Source organism: Poecilia formosa, unplaced genomic scaffold (assembly GCF_000485575.1).
Source record: "Poecilia formosa unplaced genomic scaffold, Poecilia_formosa-5.1.2 Scaffold83, whole genome shotgun sequence".
Classification (NCBI taxonomy): Eukaryota; Metazoa; Chordata; class Actinopteri; order Cyprinodontiformes; family Poeciliidae; genus Poecilia; species Poecilia formosa.
In genome coordinates, this window is record NW_006800022.1 from 1089807 (window position 1) to 1112945 (window position 23139).

Here is a 23139-nt window from a genome sequence, read left to right on the forward strand (position 1 = left end):
TAATTTAACAATTAAAAAAAAAATCTAATGTTATATTTGAGAACTACATTGAAAATTGTGCTTTGGAAAACATTTTTTTTTTTTAAGAAAAAGCACAGTAAAAGAAGGCCAGAACAAAAATAGCAAAGTTACAGAGGACAGAACATGTTTTCATGGCTGCACTTAAAAAGGAGGATTTTTTTTCTTTCTTTATTTTTTACTTCTCCTTTTATTCTCGATAAAAGCATTCGAAATAGGACTGTGTAAAGTAAAAAATAAAAAAGGGGGGTGCATAATTGAAGAGGGGCCCGCATTCTGTTGCTTGGCAACCTCTCTCCACATCTCTGCGGACCGTTAGAGCGACTGCATTTGTTTGTTTGCGAGCATGCCGGCGATGACTCCCACATCAAGGAAGCGCAGCGGTTCCTGGCTGTTACGGCCCGACACATGAAGGAGGTAAGTGGTTCAGAGTGGATCCAATTAGACTTGGACGTTTCACCCATAAATCATTGGTGCCCCACCCCCCCTACCCCCCCACATGTGGAGATTGGTACAAATGCTTTTTAGCTTATAAGTCACTGCTACAAGCCAATATTTTACTCCCCGTTTGTTAAGAATCATCTGAATCCTTGGGTGAGTAAATGGGTAAATGTTAAAATTAGGCAATGTGAGTAAATCTGAGAAGCCTTCGGTGGCAGAGCGGAGCGCTTAATGTCGTTTAAATCCAAATGAGAATCGGTGTGGTTCAAATCACACGGCCGAGACGAAACGAGAGAAACTGATTTGTGTAAAAAAAAAAAGAAGAATTTTCTCATCTCGACATCGTGGATTACGTAACAGGTTTACTGGTGGAACATGAAACTGGGCTTTTCTCTCTTGGTTTACCCGTCCGCATTTTGTAGACGTCTGGATTTGTGCCTGGACTTTGAGTCGACCTGTGCAAAGTCTCCAGTCCCTCTTTTTTATTTCGGTTGCTCTGGATCTTTCATTTAAGGCATAAACCAAGCACAGTTGGAGCTACAATCATTAATTGATGCCTGGCATTTCTTCTTGTCTTCATCTCTGAGCTTATGTTTTGTTTTTTGCTCAGCAGTCCTGGAATTCTCCATTGGATGCCTTTTTTTTTTTTTTTGTCCGGTTCCTGTAATTATTGAATTCTGGACGATGGGAAGATCCCTCATTGCTCTAAAGTCCTAAAGCTTCAGAAATGATTTTGGAAATCTGGTTTTCAGTCATGTCCGCTGATCTAAAACAAATACTTTCTCTAAAGAAAAGAAAATAAAAAAACCTGCATCAGCAGACATGCACTGCATTTTGTGCAAACGCCACTGAAAGTAAACTTTTGAAATGCCTTTTTTTTTTGTTGCTGTTGCTCGTAGAGGCTTAATTAGTCCGTCGCCGTGTCTTTTCCAGACAGCATCCACTCGCACTGGCACACTTTAAGCCCCGATCGCACATTTTGGGCGCTGGGCAGCTGCTGTATCTCTAAAGTAATGAGTCATCACAGATGAAAATGTTTCACAGTCAAACTAGGCCAGGCCAAGATAATGACCGAGTCTGAAGTGAGAGAAGAGGACATTGGTGTTTGTAGAGAAAATCCCGGCGCTGATTTTTATTTTTTTTTTGCCCGTGTCTCTTTTTCTTGTCTGTGGACACAAGCTGCAAACAGTCTCTCTCCTGAAGGAAGAAACTTGACATCCGAGTGTTAACTCTTTTTTTTTTCTTTTTTCCATTTGTTTATGCCTTGTATATCCAAAGCCTAGTCACCCACACACTCAAATCACGACTGTACAGAAAGTGGGACTCTCAGCCATGCTGAACCTCCTCTGGGTTATATCACAGAGTGGAGGGCTCGGTGCAGGCTGCCATAATCATCCCTTGTTTATGCTGCACCTCAGGCAATTGGTCAGGCAGCAACCACCTATGGATCAGCAAGGCTACTCCAAAAAGGCCAAGTGACATGCAGCATCTACAAAAACACTCTTTTTTTCAGCCAAAATGTGGGCTATTTTCTCTCACACATAATGCCCTTCTGGCTTTTTTCTTCTTCTTCTTCTTCTGTGTAGCGCTAAATTCAGTCTTGGGTTATTTGGTTATAAATGTTTTGTCGCCGAGCCGTATTGGTTTTAAATATCTCTTGGATTTTACGGGCTGAAAAAAAAAGGCAGAGACTTAATTTACTGGGAGAGTCACGTTGGATATAAAAAGACTAATCATCCCTGTCAAAGTGCCAGGTTTTCAAGGTGTTAAACTTTTATTTTCCTAATTACTTGACTAATTTGACACACGGTCCTGCTCAGTCAAACTACTGTTTGCGTTTCTCTGACGGCGTTTGGACTACTGATGCAGTCATCAATTTCATACCTGCAACCCTTAGTGCTTAGTTTCCCAAAAACATTAACTTGTCTACTAGCCAGTTGATATTCCTTCAAACCTTCACAATAAGAGCCTAAGGCATTCGGTTCTGCCTCGAGTGCAGAGAGAGTAAACAACAGGTGCAAAGTGCGTGAAAAGCTAATATCAAAGTTTTTTAAAGTTTACCCCCTCCACCCCCCTAGCTGTCTTTAACGACCAACTGGAACAACAGCAGTCAAAAAACCGGAAACATGAGTCAAACTGCGACAAAGTTGGACTTTCTTGTTGCATGTGGGATTCATTATCCGTTTTCTGAAGGGAGACAGCGCTCTGGCTTCAAGCAGCATTGCACGTACTTCTATGCTTTGCTCATTTGTTCTGTTTTTTTTTTAAGGCAGTGCCTGTAAAAGTCTTTTTTTCTTTATTATGAGAAAGGGCAGGCAACTGTCAGAAGACTGTTTGTTTGGCTGAAACGACAACATGAATCTGTGCTGGAAATATCCATCAGACTTTTTTTTTTTCTTTCCCCACCCCCCCAATTACTTTTACAATTTCTTGTTTGGGATGACAAAGAAAAAAAGAAAACGAAATGGATTTTGCAGCTGTCAACCAACAGTGGCCTGATGTCACATTTATTACTACTGCAATACTTGCCCATCTAAATATGAACTCAGTCCAGCCCTGCTGCCGTCTTACCGGTGAGATGTTCACCAAAAATAAAAGATGAGATGCTCGTATGCCTCCGAGGGCATTTGTGCTTTGATATCACTGAGAAGAAGTTTGTGAAGTCTGTTAAGTTTGAATTTAGCCTGACATAATGTAGGAACGCTCTCTGCCAAATCCTGAAGGCTACTCTCTGCAACTTTGCATACAGGTCTTTGCAAATGCATTCCCACTAATTGAGCCTAATCAGGTTACAGCTACAGACTCGTGGGATTTTACAAAATACGCCAACGGAAATGAGGACACTATCGTAAAACGAAAGAAAATTAAAGTCATTTTTCAGCAAAAATATGGAAATTTGGCACGAATTTTTCGGTTCCCTTTTTTTTTTTTTACCTGATACCCTTAAATAAATTCTTGTGGATAATCACTTAATTTGCTAATCTATTCTCATTATGAACACAGTTGTTATGTTTGAATGCATACAATGTATGTCAGGTGTGAAAACACCCAAAGAACGAACTCCAATCAGATCAATGTAAAAAAAAAAAAAAAAAATTGAGAGAGCGCCGAATGAGAGAGCCGCTAAACTCTAAACAGCCACAGATGCAATTGAATGGTTTAGATCAAAGCATGTTGATTTGTTGGCATGACACAATCAAAGCCTCAGCCAAACTCCATTTGATAAGCAGCAGCGCATTTAAAAATGGATGTGTGACGCAGAGGAATGAGCCTGCATGTCAGACTCTCCACTCCGGTTGAGAGAGAAAATATCCAAAAGACTTCTAGGTGCGTCTGAAAGTATTCAAGCAAGGATGCTTAGTACAAATTCATGTCTCTTTGTAGATTTTCTTTGCAAAACACAAATGTTTCTTTGCCTTTATGATTATTTGTTTTTACTATTAAGTTAGTGGCAAAAGGTGAAAAGATAAGTGTTTGTGACTACTTTTTCAAGGCACACTATGAAATATTTTCATATCCTGAAAGGTTCACGCTCTTCCCTCCATCAGGGCACCAGCTGATCGGAGTTGTGCTGCGATCAGCTCCCTTGCGTAGACGCACAGCAAGCTCCGGCCTCCCTTCCTTGACATCTCGGAAGCCCTTTGACTCGCTCGCCTTGAGTTGATTAATGATCCGGAGCGCCGCCATGCCCACAGATGACAATCCCGCAGAGAGACACACGCGTGGATGAGGCTCGGCTGATTAATGGAAGGGTTAATCCGAAGAGAAGCATACGAAAAGTGTTTCGTTTTGCGCCGTAGGTGACACAGAACAGCCTTTATTTTAGCTCCGCTCAACATGTAACGTCCACGTTTAGACGACATGGAAGCCGCTTTTATAGAACAGGGTCTGGTGGCGGTCAGCGCTGATGATGGCCTAACTATGAAAAGCCTATTTGCCTCTGTGTTTAATCGTTGAGCTCCTGGATCATCACAAAGCGCCGTGCCGTGGCAACATATCCTCCTTTTCCTTGTGATGTGCTGTTATTACTGCTTACACCTCTCGGTTGGGGGAAAAAACACACACACACACACACACACACAAAAAAACATGGTGGCATTGTTTTATTTCACACATAAATCACCTTTATAGCATACACAACCCTTAACGGCACTTAATGTAACACATAGCCTAGAAACAGATGCCCTGCCAGATCGTTGTGTTCTTGTATTACTCAAACTTCTCATGATTAGATGTGGGAAAATTGTTGTTACGACACTGCAGGCCTTTGATGGGTTTCTCTGGGTGTGCATTTGATTTTTTTTCTTTTTATTTTTTTTATAGGATGAAGGGAGTATTTCTTAATCTAACACGTCAGCAAGGAAAACATTTACGATGGTCATTCCTTTTTTGTGTGTGTGTGTGTGTGTGTGTATTTAATTTCTGCTATTGTGATTAAACAGCAGAAATACTACGAGGATGTGATGCCGTCTTATTGATTTTGGAGCAGGGAATCTTTTTATTGTTGCTTATTGCGCTTTAACTAAACTGTAGCCTTAATGCAGCGTTGTGAAGATCCAACAGACTTGTTTTCATTTTGATCCGTTGATCATGTTGGCTGAGTTCTTCAGTGACTGGTACCACTGCCTGCTGGTATTTTGATGTTGTCAGTATTAATTAGCACCACGTGCTTCTATTGACGTTGCTCTTACATGTGTGTATGTTTGTTGCTGCGGTTTTTGTGGATCTAAGTGTTTTTTTTTCTCTCTCTCTCTCTCTCTCTGCAGGTGTAGAAGCAGAATTAGATGTTTTTCTTGTATTCTTCTCATTCTTCCTTCATCTCCTTTCACATTTAACTTTTATTCTTCAACATACAGTCGGTTCTGCAATAAAATGCTTAGGGTTACTGTATATTCATCTCTTAGAGCCTCAGACCAAATTGAGAATCTGTAGAAAGTCTTTGAAGTGTGTGCATAGATCTTCATTTTCCAATCTAACCGAGTTTGAGCTATGTTGATTTACCTGACGGTGACCGACTTGTTGCATCTAAAGCAGCTCAAATTCTTCTGGGTTTTCCTCAAGGCTTAGGAATGCTTGGTTACTTTTTGCCTTTTGTCCAGAGACCCATCCGTGAGGTCAGACACTGATGTTGGATGAAAACACCTAGACAAAATCCTCTACAATAGCTTACTTGCTGCTGTAAAGTCTTGTGGTGGAACGCCTACGCTGCTGCAGCTAGCACCAGTAACCTTCTTGGAAACCAAGTCCATGAAGTTCTCAAGTCAGGTTTCATCAAAATGTCGCATGATGTTTGGATGCCTGTAGGAAGTTGGTGACTTTGCATCTTCAGTATTTCCTTCAGAAAAAAACTAATTGCTTGAATCTCCTAGTGCACAAATCTGGAGTGGTGATACATGTCGCCCAATCTTCCAGTGCTCTTATTTTGTATTCTTATCCACTCGTTTTGTTTTTTTTTTCATGACAAGACTGTTGAAGCATTACACTGTCAAGGCCTCTTAAGTGGAAAGAAGATGGGAACCGAGTTAGACAGCTGAGCAATAATAAAATGCTTACAGTAGTTTAAGCTTCAAAATGGAATTAAAGGTCTGAGGAAATTGGAAAAAATACGACCGCAATTAAGCCAACATCTTTCCCACGAACCTAATCCTTGACTGTGTTTCTCCTTCCTGACAGCAGCTGACATGTTTGTGTCTTGGAGCCGCTCCGCTGAAAACTACATAAGGGTTGAACTCTTTCGGAAAGCGCTTTAAAATCCCGGTCCTCCTTCCCCGGCCTCGTGTTAGACAGCTTTACCCCGGGGCTAACTAACAAACGGCTTGCCCGATGAACCGAGACGACTAAATGACTTGTTGTTGTTGCGCCGCGCACTTCAAAGCCAGGTGCATTTAAAGGCTCCGCAGATGAAAGGCGGGCTGAGAGGATCCAACGGCACGCCGCTTGTTAGCGTGCAGCTCGGCGGGGCGAGAGAGAAATATCAAGGTGAGAAGATCAAGGATGAAAAAGCGGAGGCAGAAATCAGAGCAAAGGTGGAACAACCTTCTGGCTCAAGTGCCGAACTTTTTTTATGCCGTTGTGGATGGGATGGTGACTGTCGTGTTGGGGGAAAGAGTGACTATTATGTGACTGCTTAGAGTTCAGCAAAGATGTAAAGGTGCATCTCAATAATCTGGGATATCATCACAATTTACGTATTTCAGTAATTAAAATGAAATTCACTTTGATTTGCAATTTTCCACTCAATCTTCCATTAAAATGTATGACTTACCGTTTTTGCGAAGAGTGTTAATGACGCTCTTCTCCATGATGTATGTAAAAAATTCTTTTTTTTTTTTTAAAGAGATGTCATTTGTAATACGTCGACATTTTGTTCGCTTCCACTTTCTGACCCGAGACGCAACTGTACGTAAAAGCGACATTCTCTGCGCGCGCAGCGGTGCGTCCGAGTGGGCCCACGTTTAAAATCCACGACGTGGTTTTAAAATCGCGGGGAAAACAACAGAAGTGTTTCCCCCCAGAAGCAAAACAACAGCAGCCTCATCAGGTCGCCCGAATCACCAGCTGCTCCAATCAATCCCTCCTCGAGAACACCCACGGCGGCGCATAATGAAATAATTATAAATAGAAGGCGTGAGTGTCTTGTTGATTCGCGCAATTTTAGTCTAATTTTTCAACAACAACAAAAAAACAAAAAGAAAGGGGGATTAGCTTCGTCAGTGGAAACCCAAACCCACCACACGTACTCAATTACACCAGGACAGAAAGAAAGCAGAGATTTTTAATTAATTCAGAAGATTAGTTACGATCTGAGTTTGGCTGTTCATGGAGTCATGATGTAGCAGGCCACCGCCTGACTGTGGCACTGACATGCTTGACGCATTCATCACTCTGATTATAAAGTAGAGGCGTGCCGTCGTCCTTGCTTAGCTGCACACAAGTGAAGTAAGTCAACAGTCGGCCTTCAAACTGCGTCGCGCAATCGTCAAACCACCGACTACGTAGCAATGTTTTCCTCACTGACAGATTTCTCCTGTTTCAGCTTTTTTTATATATATTTAAATGTTTTAATAGACAAAGAGAACTTGAGTGAATGAAAGCGTCAACTTTAAATTTGGATTTCTAAATACAGACTTGGACCTGCCGCCCTTTGGAGGCGTATTGGACCATGTACCAACACAATCCTGGGAGTAAATGGAGACTTTGATCTAAAATATAAAAAAATCTCTAAACAGATAAAGAAGTGTGTATCTGTCTTTATGAAATTGATTTTGTACCATTTAAACTCAATTTGAGAGCAAAATTGAGATTACATCGACAGCTCTCTGCTACTCAACGAAGAAAAAGAGCAGAACGCTCAGAATCAGAGCTCCGCTATTAAAACCGTTCCACGATGAAAAACTTCGTCTGATGGGTGGAATTGTTTTCTGTGATGACATCCCTCCTCCCATCCTCCCCCCCCAAAATTACTTTCCGTCGCTTTTTCCAGCCATTCCCTGCCCACGTTCTTGTCGCATTCAGACCAAACAATACATGCATGTGATCTGGGCTTATTTTTATCTCTGTGCTTTGTTCGCTGTCTTTATGTGGCGGCGGAGCGATGCTTCAATAACGCCCACTCGCATGGCGTTGAAAGAAAGTAACTGACCGAACACTGAATGCAGCAGATTTAAAGATCACTAGATGTACATTACTTTTCATTTCTCAGCTTTTTATTACTTTTTTTTTTGTTTGGACATTAATTAGTGCCAACGTGAACAATGTTTCTAGATGCCCTGATATTTTGTCTTGCAACATACGCTTTTCCCTTTGTTTTTATTTTTTATTCTGTGAAATCCTTGTGAAAATCTCACCTACTCCAAACATTGTCCACACTGTTGTTGTCCTGCTGAATTTCTAAGCAGCCTGCCTCAATCTTGGGAAGACACATATCTTTGCAGCACAGTTTTTTTCCCTCAAGATTGTAGCTGCCCACTGACTATTGTGAGTCATCTGAGCTTTATAGAAAATGCTCAGGTGCCACAACTGTTGACAGAATTTGTCAGAAGGACAAATCTTCCCGAGATTCAACTGTCCAGCTGATGTCTTTACAAGTTCGCTCAAATATCAGATCAGTCTGCAGTTGTTGTACTCCAAGTAAAGTTCTTAAGCTTTTGTTTCCTAACCAGATAGACAAACTAAAACATGGAATTTTGTTTCTATGTTTTTGTTGGTTGTCAAAATGTGTCCACTTGTGAATAACTCAAACTGACTTCACCAGCTTTACTCCGGTGTCAGAATCCCTCCAGGTACAATGACTGTAAATAAAATGATAAAAAAAAGTCTTTAATTTTTTTGAAGTTTTAATAATAAATATTTTGCTCTGTCAATCATACAAAACCACGCACCACAGATTTAGTCTAAAGATGAAGTCAAAACGGAAAAAATAAATGTGGAAAAAAATTATTGCACTCAAAAAATAGTTTTTTGTGTGCATTTTGAAGCACTTTGAAATCTGAGATAAAAAAAAAACAGTCAAATAGGTTCTGAAATAGTGGACGTTTACTTCGCATGACTTTGAAAAGTTAAATTAGTATGCTACGCTTAAATATCACTCTCCGTTTCAAAATGCAAATTAATCATAGCCTCTTTCCTTTTCTTTGCTGCTCCTGTAAGGTTAAAATCAATATCCATAACACCAATATGATGTAAGCTAATTACCGCATGCATTCAAATTACGGTTATTTCTCTACTTTTCCAGACAATATGTGACATTGGTAAAACCATTTCACACAGCAAGCACAATCACGACTTGCCCAGTGATGACACATTCCTGGAAACCTCTCTGCATTTTTCTAAGAGGAGTGCTTCTATTCTGACCTTGTGAATATTTCACTATAAATAAAAAAATAAAAAAAAAACCTTGAACTGGACATTGTGACAAATATGTAGATGTGGGAAAAAAAAATACAGTGTAAAATATGCAAACATTAAAGGTCACTAATGCAGGGCCAGCCCGAGCATTTTTGGGGCCCTAAGCCCACATACCAACACGTCATCATTCCTTGGCTGCACTATACATGTAACATAGCTACAACTATTAGTGCACTAATAGTTAGTATAACTAATAGTTGCTTACATAGTACTGGTAATGATGGGTATTGATTTTAACCTTACAGGACTAGCAAACAAGCAGAGATGCTCTAATTAATTAGCATTTTGAAACGCAGAGTGGTATTGAAACGTGGCATACTAATTCAACGATTTGAAAATAACATCTTCAGACAAACACTGAAAAGAAGGTTTAATGTGATAAGCGTGAAATATGGAGAAGTTAAATGCACTTTGATTCTGTTTAAAACTTCTAACATTGCTTCAAGGGCATAATTAAAGTGCTTTTTATTGTATTTAGCGTTCTGCCTTGAAATCTTTCTTTTTTCTTTTTTTTTTTTTACTTTTCTACCAAACCCTTCGAAGACCAGGATGTTTTCTTTGTCCATTGTTTGCATCCCGGCATTCACGCGGACGCCACTTTGAAGCTCAAAATCTCGCTCGACGCCGTCGCAAAAATCACGCAGACGGCCCCGCGGGCGTCATCCGGCGGGAACGCTCACTTCGCTCCCCGCAAACAGAGGAACAAAGGTTTCGACCGGTGCTCAGATCCCCGGCGTCCGACAGAACGCGGCGGAACGTCTATTTTACACCGTAGTATCTGCTCTGTGCAGCTTGTTTTGCTGCATCTGCTCTTCCTCTTATTGAATGCTGCTTTCTTGGTTGCAGACAGTGGCCTTAATCAGGCGGAGCCTCTTCGCACAAAAACTGCTCAACAGAAGCCAAAAAGGCTTTCAGCGTGTTCACCCTGAACAGATTTGCTTACACTGTAGCCAGCACTTCCTCCCCTATTAGTGGAGAGTGAGCAACAAAAGCAAAGTGACAGCTGAGTGAAAGTTAAAGTTGTGGCTCTGCCTGGTGAAGGTTTCGCGTGGCTTGAAGGCAGGTTGGTGTTAAGATGCGCTGTAAAACCAGGGCAAAGAAACTGCATTCAGGTAGAAGTAAGAGGAGGAACTTGGACATAAAATGAAAACTTGCTCTGTTGAATCAAGCCATGAATTTTAAAATGAAGTACAGGCAAGCGATTTAATCATCTTTTTTAAAAGAAAAACAAAAAACAAAAATCAGCTATATGGAAGGTTATAGGTACAAAGTGGTCTGTTTACAGCTGGGAAATGGAAGAAGGATCTGTAAAAAATGTGTGGGTACAAGTTGGCAAAGGAGCTAAATGACCCGAGCGCTGACACGTCGGCAACAGAAAGGTGTGGAGATTGAAAGCCAGTGTGAGAAATCTGAAAAAAAAAAAAAAAAGGAAAAAATAAATAAATAAAAGAGAGCGCTGCTGTAGCGTCTCGCCGTTCCAAACCATGTGGAGGGGGGGAGGGGACGTGTTAGCGTTAGCAAATTGCAACCCATTTCATGCTGAGTCAGACGAAATCAAAAATGTGACCGTTTCAGCCTATGTATCATCGGCCCATCATAAACAGTCATGTTTGTGAACCAAACACAGCTTGCGGTCAGTCAAATATAGACACTTGCGCTGACAAAGCCGCCTTTTAGTCATACAAAGGGGAAGATAAGAAAGGGAACGGGAGACTCACAGATGGCATTCGCTAGAGCATAGTTTGCTCTGGGGCCAATGAGTGGGACCTCTGTGTGCTTTTTTTTTTTTCTTTTTCCAACGAATGTCATTTGTTGAGTTGCCCAACAGAGCACAGCAGCAATAAAACATGCTGTAAAGCTTGTTTGTGGATGTTAGCACACCCTTGTGATTTTTCCCTCTCGCAGTTTTTCACCAAAGGAGAAAAATCCTTCACCTAAAATTCTGAGCCTGTATATTCTTCCCAACTCTCAGCATTTGGGTTTGAAAGGGCTTCGCGTTATATCTGCATACAATATATCTATTGGTCGCATTTGAATGTTTTCCCGCTCTGACATTTTGCCTTCCCAGCAGCCGTCTGTTGTTGAAATCTGAAGCGTTCGGGGATCAAAAAGCAGCATTTATTTCCTTCCTGACACGGAGCTGCTGCTTTTATACCCAACAAACGTTTCTAGCTTTGACCAGTGAGCTGAAGTTCTCAGCTGCGTGGTACTCACTGGGGAAATTACACTGCAAAGAACAAGCAAATAAGAAAAAGGTAAACTTATGGAAAAAAAAATAGAGGTGTGTTTATTCAAGTTAGAACTTTCGGCTTGGTTACAAAGTCTTAAAGGCGTAGCATGCATTGATTTATGTTTAATTACTTTCTTGGACTCTTAGAAACCACATTTTCTGCACTGCTGATTTCATTCATGTCAGCCCTCATCTGTGTTTTGTTCTCCATTTATGAAAGAGAAGCATTTTGACTTGAAATATAAAATAGGATTAGATGTAACTTTAAAGTGGAGACATTTTTAAGCCAGAATAGCTAACGACACATTTATCTTTAGCACCATCTTGAGATTTGATTGCTCGATGCTCACCGACCTCAGTTTGTAGCTGAATCAATCGTCCTTCATCGGAACGACAGAGCGTCTGCACAGCGTAACATGAGATTATGTAATATTATCATATCTTTACTGTGACATTTGATTAGCACTTGCCTAAAGCCTGACCAATAGTATTAAAAACAGCAAAAATACAATAGAACCTAGCAGCTAGAACATCCAAGTAAATGCAAAACACCCTCCCCTAATCTAAGAAAAATAGAGAAAATAAGAAATAAAGTATTGATCGGATATTCTAAAAAAGAAATTTGACAATGCAATTTCAAAGGCTGAGGGATTCCTGCAAATGATAGTAATGCAAAAATAGAGAAAAACCTGTTGACCAACAACACAAAACTTTGTCTTTGGTCAAAACATTTCCATAAAATATGACAGAAATACCACTTTGTCATAAAATATCCACGTCCCGTTACGTATAACAATGTAAAAGTGTATGCCATACAATGTTCATACTTTTTTTCCCCCCAAAAGGTATCCAGACCCGAAAACATCTTAAAACAATTACCAATCTTTTCCACACTCCTTCGACACCCTGTAAATAATAAGTCTTTCTTTTTCTTTTTTTTTTCCTTTTCTTCCTCCTTTTTGAAAGCAGCTATTTAAATCTCTGCACATCATAGTACTTGAGTTGAAAGGAGCTTTTTCTGTCATTACTCCTTTTTGAGTTACACCAATAAAGTGCTGTGGGCATTAGGCCGTTTTTTTTTTTGTTTTTTTTTTCCATAATGGTTCATGTCACCGGATACTTTGGCGAGCACTAAAATGCCAACGACACTGTTTATACGCCACTGTTCACACATTAAACCCACTCAGAGATTTGTTCTTCTCACTGCTGTGAACTTTAAAATAATAACCCTCATAATTACTAATTACACTGACTTCTTCACCTTTTCCCCAGCATATTATTGATAGCAAATCCTCTTGGAAACATTTCTTCCTTCCCCCTTGCACAACCTCCTGCAGTCTATTTGGTCCCTACATTCATTTTACATGCACTATATGTCCCGTGCTTCTGTAAACGTTGTTCGACTAGAACGCAGCCAATTACTGAAGCTCTGAAATCAAACGCCATCGATCACAGCAGATAAGTTTTAAAAAATATTCACAGGATAAACTGAGGGGGTGTAATTTTTTTTCTTGGCTACTTCTATTGCTTTAGCGTTTTTGTCACACTTGTGTGTTTGATTTATAATACCACACAAAGTTAATTTTAGTAAATCCAGAGAAATTAATATTTATAACAGGGTTAAGTGGTTTTACAGATCGCTGCACATTATGGATGACTTTTAGATGCAGTCTTGGAGTTATATGTTTTCTCTACTTCGGTTTTTGTTCATCCGAGTCACCGATTATGACCCGATCTGGAAAGAAATGTCAAGCACCGTGTCAGCTGTTGTTGAATTTGAAGAACGTGTTGGGTTAGAGCAGGGGTCCCCAAACTTTTTCCTGCGAGGGCCACATAGCTGTTCCTTCCTCTGGTCGGGGGCCGGTCTTAGTTTTTGGAGAAAGAAACCTTAGAAAATTCTGGTCGATGGGGAGGGGGGGAGGTTGCGACGACACATTCGCGCTTTTAGATAGATTTTTACCCAGAATGCAAATGGAAAAAACCGTGAGTGAAACGGTGACTGGGACTGACTAGTATATATTCCATTGAGGGAAAGTTAGTTTCACATCTGCTCAAGCCCCCTGGTGGTTGAAGAAAAATCCACATATAAACCAGAAAATACAATATATGAAAAAAAACACTGAATGCTCTCTGGTATGAGGAGGCGGGCCGGATCCGGCATTGTTCAGGGGGCCGGACCAAATGACGTGGCGGGCCGGATCCGGCCCGCGGGCCGTAGTTTGGGGACCCCTGGGTTAGAGTGTTTTTTTTGACCTACTTCATGTTGTCACAAAAGTTCAATTTAAAGGTTTTTTTCATTTTATAGGTATGGCAGAAAAATGGAAAATGGAAAAGTTGAATTATTTAATTCATATTTAACCAAGGGTTGATGCTGCCACCACCACCGCACTTGATAAACTGCGAGTTAAACGTTGCGTTTAAAAGGTTCGCCTTCATTCCTAGAAACGTGACTCACATTCACCGAGCCAGAAAGTTGCATATCTCTTTTTCTGAATAAAGTTTCAGAAAAAGAGCGAACTGAACTATTTGTTCTGTTATGAAAACAAAATAATAAAAAAAAAAAACACAACGGGGTAAAGTGAAGAAGTTGAAGAGCAGACTTTCACTTTCGCGTTTAAAAATCACTAGAAAGACACGCCAGGATGTTAAGAATTTGAGTTCTGATTCGTTCTGTTCAGAAACGAAAACAAAAACATATCGATTTTTAACGGCGCAAGCAAAACATTCGGTACTGCAGTCCTTGCTTGGAGATGTGCAAGGTTATCTGCGAACAGTGAACTGAGGCACTGATATTGACTGAACCTCTTTATCCAGGACTCCTGTATCCAAAGTTTGTAGTGCATGGCAGTCAAGCAGCTGGCAATTATAAATAAGGGCATAAACGAGACATTAGTTAAAGATGGATAAAAGTTTTTTTTTCTTTCTAGTTGTAGGTAGACCAGGTTGTCCTTTTTTCTTCTTCTTCTTCAGTAAGCTGTTAAAAGGCAAGCAGTTCTCTTTTAGAGGAGCTTAAAGAGGTTATTGCAAATGGAAAGAATGATTTCTCGTAGATGTTTTTTTATCCGGGCCAGAGGAACCTCACACCTTCTGTTTGATGGGAGCAGCTGGAGTGAAGGATGAAGGGGCTGAGATGGATCTTCTGTGATCAAGGTTGTTGCCTTCCTGATCAGAGATTTCCTCAGCAGTTCATAAAGGGGTGTTTGTGGCGATGTGGTGATTTTGTTTGGGTTTATATTGAACCGTGAGAAAGTTGGGCGAGGATGCAATGTTGAAGGAGAGGCTGGATTCGATTAATGACTTATAAACGAAAGGTACAATCCCCTTCCTGAAACACATCAGCAGGTGGAAACGTAGCTTTGCCTTTCTGTATGCAGTCTGCATGTACTTGGAAATCCAAGTCTGTGTTCATGTCAGTTCCCAGGCATTTAAAAGACTCCACTTACTCCACCTGCTGGTCCTGAATGGTAATTGTTTGATGCCCTGTCATCTTTCGGTTTGCCTTTGCCCCAGCAGCACATTGGTCAATGGTCTTTGAGTAAAAAGTTGTGAAAACCAATGTTGGGTGAGTCTGGGAGTCTACAAGATGATGGTACACAAAAGTCCTGAAACAAGATGTGCTGTGATGGCATCTACAAGCATTAGGTTGGGATCTTACATCCCATTCTTTGTCTTAAAGGCCAACTGGAGCTGATCCAAATTGCCAGGCACAATATTCTTAGAAAAATGACTATTTTCTCCATACAATTGCAAATTTTTGAACTCAAAACCAGCTGTGTGCTGTCTTTAAGTCTTTAGCATACATCACAACCAATGTCCAGCAGTAGCTGAATCAGTCTGGTGAAAACTCCTACTTGTTTGGCATAGTCCTTCAGCGTCCTCCCACTAACACTGTAGATGCCTGATGTCTTGTGGGAAGTTGATGATCTTCAAGATGGAGGTCATCAAATGCCTGAAGGTTATGAAGCGAGTATTAGTTTTGGACAGGTCACGGTTATTGGTACCAATCTGCTGCTAGCGAATAGAAAACTGTTTGAGTTTATCTGCTAGAGAGGAAGAGGCTGAACAGTTGACCGTGGCAGGTTTGGACCCTCCACCCTCCTTTGTGCCTCTCTTGCACCACCTTTCACATCTAATTGAATTTAGCTAACCTGGACTTTCACCTGGATTCCCTTCCCAGCTCCTTCGCCCTGCTATTAATTTTTATTTTTTATTTTTTTGCCTTGCACTGTGGATGTTTTCAGAAGGCTTTGCAGAGACCCAACAGGCTGGAATCAGCTGTTGCTGGCAGATTCACAACCCGCCTCCGTTATCGGCCGATTCTGTTTTTTATTTGTAGCGCCGCGTAACTGACAGATCTCACAGGCTCGTCTTTGCTGTTTATCTCAGCCCTCGCCGCTTTGATTTATGCGGGATCCATGAATAAATGATTCACGCTGGCAGGAGCGCGCAGCCGCAGCCGTCACACATTCTGCTGCATCATGCCTGTCTGGCTTTAAGGAGCGGCCCCTGAGCAATCTTGCCGATCTGACAGGCTGATCTGTTACACAATCTACCCCCACGGTCCTGCCACTTCGCCGGGCTCTGCTGCTGTGCACTTGTGCGTCGACCCCGTGCCGTCGCAGTCGTCTTTGCACGGGCCACCATTTCCTTTTCCACGCTTCTTTCTGCGTTACATCATTCTCCCAGAGGTTGTTTTCACCTGACAGAGAGTCACTTGGTGGTCTGTTCAGTTTGCAAATCTGAGCACGCAGCTGACAAGCCCTCAGTGTTCACATATCTACTTATCAGAAGCCAGAGCACACACAGAGTGAGTGCGCAGCATCGGTTGAGGGGGGTGGGGGGGCGCCTGGCACACGTCCATTTATGTACTCAGGTAGTGGGAGATTTGCACAAAGCAAGGCCGTGGCGACCCGCTGCTTGAAAAGAGATGCCATCTTTCTTTTCTGGTAATTACACAGGATTCATGGCGTCGTCGCAGCGCGCGGTTTCATTAGACTCTCAGGATGTGGCGCGGAGCTGGAGATAAAGAAGCAGAGGAGAAACAGTCAAAAGGGCGAAGAGCGAGCAAAACAAACGTACGGCACACTTGCAAGGCCCTCAGGGAGGGCTCAAGTGGTAAACACGCTCTCACAGAGCGCTATATTGCTTTTCGCAATTACATCTAAACAAGGCCAGGCATCCTCCTTCAATGCACCGACTCAGATTCACTGTAATCACTTTTGCTAGGTTGTTGTCGGGGATAAAAATGCAGGCGACCCAGAAACTAGCGGGGTAATAATGGGTGTAATTAACACAGCAGGCAAGCTGATATGATGTTTATACCGTATTTACCCTCCACCCACTACTCTTTCTCCCTTATCGCTAACCCTTCTCTGGAAAAAACAAAAAAAAAAAAACACGAGAGCCTTGTTCTGTTTCTCCCTCTCTGCAGCTTTTGCACTCCCTTCTTTACTTCTTTAGCTCCCCTCTCTTGCCTCTGTATCTCTTTCAGCCTCTCACTGTATCTCTCCTCGCGCGCGCACACACACACACAGACACAGAAACACACGCAGAGTCAAAGTCGCTCACTTCCTGTCCGCTTGTCTTCAGTGCAACAGCACCACCCAGTGGCCCAGCCGAGAAAGGACGCCTTTACGTAACCATAGTTGATGAGGTTTTCATTTTGAACATCTGCTCATATCTCATTCCCCTTCCCACCCCCCACCCCCCACCCCTCTCTCATTAAGCCTGTTATACTTTATTGATGTCAGCCTTGCCTGTTAATGATTTATATGTGTGCCCACCATAACGGGTTTGATTAAACGAACTCGTATGTTTCAGGTGAAGATGTTGCTTTTCCTTGTGACTCTGCTGTGGGGAGACGTGTTTTCCTTACATCAGGACCACACTTGGTGCTGGATGAGTAAATAATGATGACGACAAAAGAACATGTGAAACAGAGTTGCCAGGAGACAAAAGAGATGTACAATTACTTATTCCCATGAGTAGTTGTGCTGATAGCTCCAGAAAGAGAACTGATACTTTGTGTGATTCTTTTTTCTTTTTGGACAGACGGACTTGAACATTTCTATTTGACCTCTGATCAGTCTGTTTATTTTCTAAATACAGAAATAAAAAGATAAAAACATCAAATAAAGGCTAAAAATTCAATCTCATAAAGGTTGAATTTTCAAGCAAAGAGGATATTTCCAAGAACTCCGTCACCACACGTTGTTCTTCTAGCCTCTCAGCTGCTCTGAAACCAAGTCCTACCAAGAAAACTGCCCCGCTTGCTAAATTATTTAAAATAACGTCTGTCTGTTTTCCAGATTGAGTACTGAAAATTACTCACTGAAGCGTTGCATTATTGATTGTCTATTCTATGAAATGGCTCTGATGCCTTCTGAGTTCTAGAGTTCAGGAAGTGAGCTGCAGGTAGATGATTAGTAAAGAAACAAAACGCATCAAAACTTTAATTATTATTACAAAGGGAAAAAAAAATTCTATATATTTCTTGTTTTGTTTCTTTGAAAGTTTATGCCTGTGAAGTTATTTCTGGCAAACCCTCTGATGCCGAATATAATATTGTAAAAAATAAATAAATAAATAAATTCTTGAATTTCTGACATCCTTTCAACTCAAAATGGCATCGTTTTATATTTTAGCAATTCTGAAAACTTTTGCCATATTGCATGGTGACCAGCAAACTTTTGTGGAGTTGTTATTGTCATCTTTTGCCACTTCTTTTTACCCAGTTAGAGATATATTTTAGTATTATTATTAATAAATAAGAACATAACCCATTAATTTATTATTTTATCATTATAGTTTGATCATATTTTTGGATAAAGATTGCTGAATGAAAATAAATTCTGTTTTGATTGACTTTTGGAAAAATTATAAGGCTTTGTATAATAACATGCTCATATCTAACGGTCAATTAAAAATGTGCAAAATTCATAAAAATGAAGTGAAAGTATTTAAACACATTATTCCCCAAATGTTGACTTTTTATGGACTGATTTAAGCTTATGAGTGTTGTGCCGATTAGAATCTGTTTAGCCAGTTTAACAGCAGTACCTCACAGAGAGCTTGAAAAATAAATGGCTGCTTGTTTCTCTGTGGAGCAACTCGGTAGAGCATTTCCTGTTTTAAGTAACAGATGGCGTAACTCTGCGCGTGATACAATTAAAGAATTTGCTATTAGCTTTAAATGACTGAAAATAAGCTTCAAAGCTCCAAAGCTTGTTGTTATACCGACAGTTACACACATTACATTTTAATACACGACGCGGGCGATTAAAGGCTTTATCAAAACTGGCAGGAGAACAAAGTACAGCGGAAATGTTCAGTAAGTAGGAGAAGCCTCGGTTTCCCGCAGTATTTTGCATTCTAAGACATCCCGACACACGGAGCGTGAGAAACAGGGAAAACTTTCATTTTCGCTGTGTAATAAGCCATATCTATCATCAGCAGGACCCTGGAGGCGTTTCATGATGAAGGTGCTACAAAGCAATTTGTGCTGTGCCCAGTTTTCTTCAAATTGCATCATGTATTTGTAATTGCAGTGTAGGTTTAGGCTGTGCATTTGCCACCAGGGCTTAAAAATACAAAACAAAAAAACAAACAAAAAAAAATAATAATAATAATAATAAAATGCCTCACACATACGACAGCTAAGGTGAAATTGTGTAGATGCTTTTATTAATAGCAGCAACTTTCATCAAAGCGTGCCGCGGTCTGAGGAAAACAAATTGCGACAGCTAAGATTTTTACTTATAACGCTGTTTTTTTCTTGGCAAAGTAAAACCAAATCCCGTTAACAATTCGACAAAACACCCCCCCCAAAAAACAGTTAAATTATGGAGCTTAAAATTTCTGCCTCGTCTTGATGATGTAATGAAAACCTTGGTTTGTTCTGAATCACAGATTCGATGAAACCTAACAGGGGTGGGGGACCTCATGGACTCGTATCAATGCAAAGGATTGTTCCAGATGCCACTGTAATGGCGCCTCAGCTGCTAAATCTCAATTCCTCCAATCTAAGCTCTTTATTTACTGTTTGGCAGCTGCACACACAGCCTCGTGTCCCCTGCTGTGGACTTGTGAGAGCCTAGTGGGAGCCTCTCTGCCGCCTCGGATTGTCTCACTGCAGCACAATGGCAGTGCCAGTCTACGGCATCCAGCACAAGTCAGGGCTAAGCTATCTGTCTGGCACTCGGATCCCTCAGTGGCACCCGGCGAACGTGCGCAGAGTCCCAAGTTGTCTGGACTCCCACAATGCCTCGCTGCCAGACAAAAGGTGCTGTCAATCTGAGCTAGGTCGGGCAGGAGGAGAAGTCCTGCCAAGTGTCTGCAGACGGAAGCGATTGCACAATCACTGTATCTGCAACATCGTTTTCCTTTTTTATTAAAAAAAAAAAAAAAAGCTCATGGACGGACTTTCACTGGTTCTGACGGGAAAAATAATAGAATAGAGGAAGAAGATGCACCTTATGTTCATACGTTAGATGATCTGTTCTACTCTGCTAATGTTCATAGACTTCATTAGTAAGTAAGGCTCTTACTGGATGAAGAAAGTATGCGTCTAGTCAATACTAACCTTTTAGAGAGTGCTTCACTGTTGTGTAGCCTAACGTCTTGAGTTTTGTACATTTTTAAGTCTGAATTCAGGCCAAGTCCTCAATTTGATCAAATCAACAACAAACACATCAAGAGGGATAAGGTACATGTCAGTTTCTAAGCTAGATATTTTGAACGTTTGTGAATATCTGGTCTACGAGCCCCAACTAGGTGAGCTGCTTCCACAAGCAAATTAGCTTGACTTGAACAAGTAGAGGCAATGTCTAGCAAGTCAAAGACGATCTGAGAAAATAATCTCGGTTCAACACTCCCATCCCTCGTTTCCATCGTCCGTCATGGTGCCTGTCAGTGATTAGGTGACATCGTAGCAAAGGGTCAATTTGTAGGGTCATTGTCATGTTCTTAGCCTCATATACCCAAGCTTTAGCTACTTTTATAAGATGGTTGGGAGCAGGACTTGTTTCACTGTGCATAATAACTCTTTTAGGAACTTCAGCCAACATCTTGACAAGGTATTTTGCTGTATTTCTGCGGTTGATGTAGCACAGAGAATTTGAATGTTGTAAAATGTGGTTTTTTTTTTACTATACATTTTTATTATTCATCGAGGAGTATCTCTAAATATCTCTAAAGTTGACAACATATTGGAAAAGAACAGTTGTTTTATTTCCTTACCATTGATATATTTGAAAACATCTGATTTACCGATATCTCACTGAGCATTTAACAACTGCAACCGGGAACAAGAGAGTAGCATATGTCTGTGGCAACCAAATAAACACAGATAAATCAGGCTCTCTCTCGAGTCCAAATATTGTTTTCCCACAGCAAAGTTATTTGGCCGTGATCTCTCCAGACAGCTTTGTACATTACACAAGTTTCACGCTGTTCTGAATTTATTAACGGACTCTGTAGTGATTGATCACTGCTTCCATATCACCGGGAGCTTTCCGTTTCCCCCGCAGGCAGATTCCCCCCCCAGCATGTGACTGTGTGAATCAGCACAGCGTGTGGCCCAGCGGGTGACTTTCGGTCTCAGGCTTGTTTCTTTCCGTACACGTTTTTGTGTTGCGTTCCAAACTACGTACGCCCCTGAATGAGATGATTTTGGGTTTCACAGCATTTGGATGTTTCTAATACGATGCATTCGCTTTGTCTTTCACTCCACTAAGCTTTGACATCGCCACTACCAATGACCCTTTTGGAGTTTCTGTCTAAAACCAGCCGCCTTCAGCCGAAAAAAAAATAAATAAATAAATAAAATAAAAATAAAAACAATTCTGCTGCCTTGGAGTCTGAAAGCACTCCGGATTCCCTTACATGTCATTATCAGCGTGTTCCTTTCCTCCCATTCCTCCCACACAGTGGAGGGGGCAGGAAATTTCAGCTTGTACAGAACCTTACTTTCCCATCTGTCTGTATTTTAGCTACAGACGCAGCAACAGCTATGTCAGACTTTAGTGTGTGTGGGGGGGGAGGGGGGTATGTTTTTTTTTTTGCCCACAATGCTTGCTAGATCAATATGCGCAGATTTGGATGCGGGCAGTGAAGTAATGATACAGTATTTTCATTTTGCATGAGAAATGGCAGTGATTGCTGTTGTATGAGAATGACATTGAAAAGTAATTCACTGGTATTCTTTTCAAATCAGGGAGCTATCTTGTCACATATGTCAAGGGACTGAGAAGATATTGCTAATTTATTAGAATTAATAACGGGCAGTAAATAATTATAAGCAATCGTGAGTTAATTAAGTGAACGGAGCAGAAACTTTAGAATACATTTACCAATCTCTCGCGGAAGTTTAGAGATATTTTGAGGGGGTTGAAAGTGTAGAAAGAATTCACGAGAACTATAACAAGGGATGGATGACCTTGAGTGTGTCGACTTTCAGCACCAGAATTGCCAGAAATGAAACTGATAAAAGGTGCCTTTTTGAGTTTTTTTTTTCTTTTTTTGTGAAACTAATCTGCATTTTTGCAGTGTTAGTCTAACTCCATCAAAGGCATGTCAATGTCTGTCTCTCTGGTAAACTCAAGGTTTTCTTGGATAATTCAGAAGTTCTAAGATCCCGGCATACTGGAATAAAACTTTGGAGAGGAAAGTGGAGGAATGAGCTCCAAGTGAGTTCATCAGCTTGGGCCACTTTGATATTTTAGATATTGAACTAGTTTAGTTCAATATCTAAACCAGTTCAATATCTAACTAATACGTCTCTTTCTTTAAGGACTGAGTTTGCAGTTCCCAGACTTCCATCTCTAAAGCTGCTGATGGGGCAACATCTTGACACCCAACTACAGTTCGGTGGGAAAAGGTCATTCTTAGACCTATTTGCCATTTTGACCATCTCGCGGTTTCTTCGTTTGAACTTGGAACCCTATTGTAGCCAATTTGCATCATAGCAAATTAACAAAATCAGAATTAAGAAAATTACTTCAATAGAAGGCAGATGAACTCAGAAAACTGCCACATAGGGTTAGTACATCTCAAACGTTAATAACCTTGCATTTTAACCCTTTTAGACCCGAATTTCAAACGTCTGCCTATATAAATCTTCCTTATTTTAATTGTAAGTAGTTATTTAAATGTCCTGTGAGATGATATACTTACCCATGTACCCATAACAACTGGAACTTTCAATATCCAACAAGTCATTTTCACAATTTACCGTCTATTAAACGAGTGCCCCCCGGATTAATTTCACTCTCTGCAGCTGCAGCTGTGAAATTACCATAATAACCCGATAGTGGCTGGAAAGTGCAACGTCTCCCCTTTCAGAAACCGTTGGAATTTTTCAGATAGCGCCAAGTGTGGTGGAATTACGGTACTGCAAATGTTTACATGTCGGCGGTGACAGGTTCGGTTCTAGAAGGGTTAAAATGTTTTGACAAAATATCAGTTGAATTCAGAAATACAGCATCTCAGCTTCAGCAAAAAAAAAAAAAAGATTTCAAAGCATTCAAATTTTTTGATTTAGATTT

General features: G+C 40.9%; 1 long non-coding RNA gene across 1 annotated transcript in view; it reads left to right on the forward strand.

Annotated features, from left to right (window-relative positions):
• The first annotated feature begins 342 nt into the window (after positions 1–342).
• LOC107836774 (uncharacterized) overlaps positions 343–23139 on the forward strand; it is a 58677-nt gene continuing 35880 nt past the window's right edge. Inside the window, exon 1 of the long non-coding RNA XR_001662729.1 lies at positions 343–435. This is a non-coding gene — a long non-coding RNA (uncharacterized LOC107836774). The remainder of the gene's footprint in view (positions 436–23139) is intronic.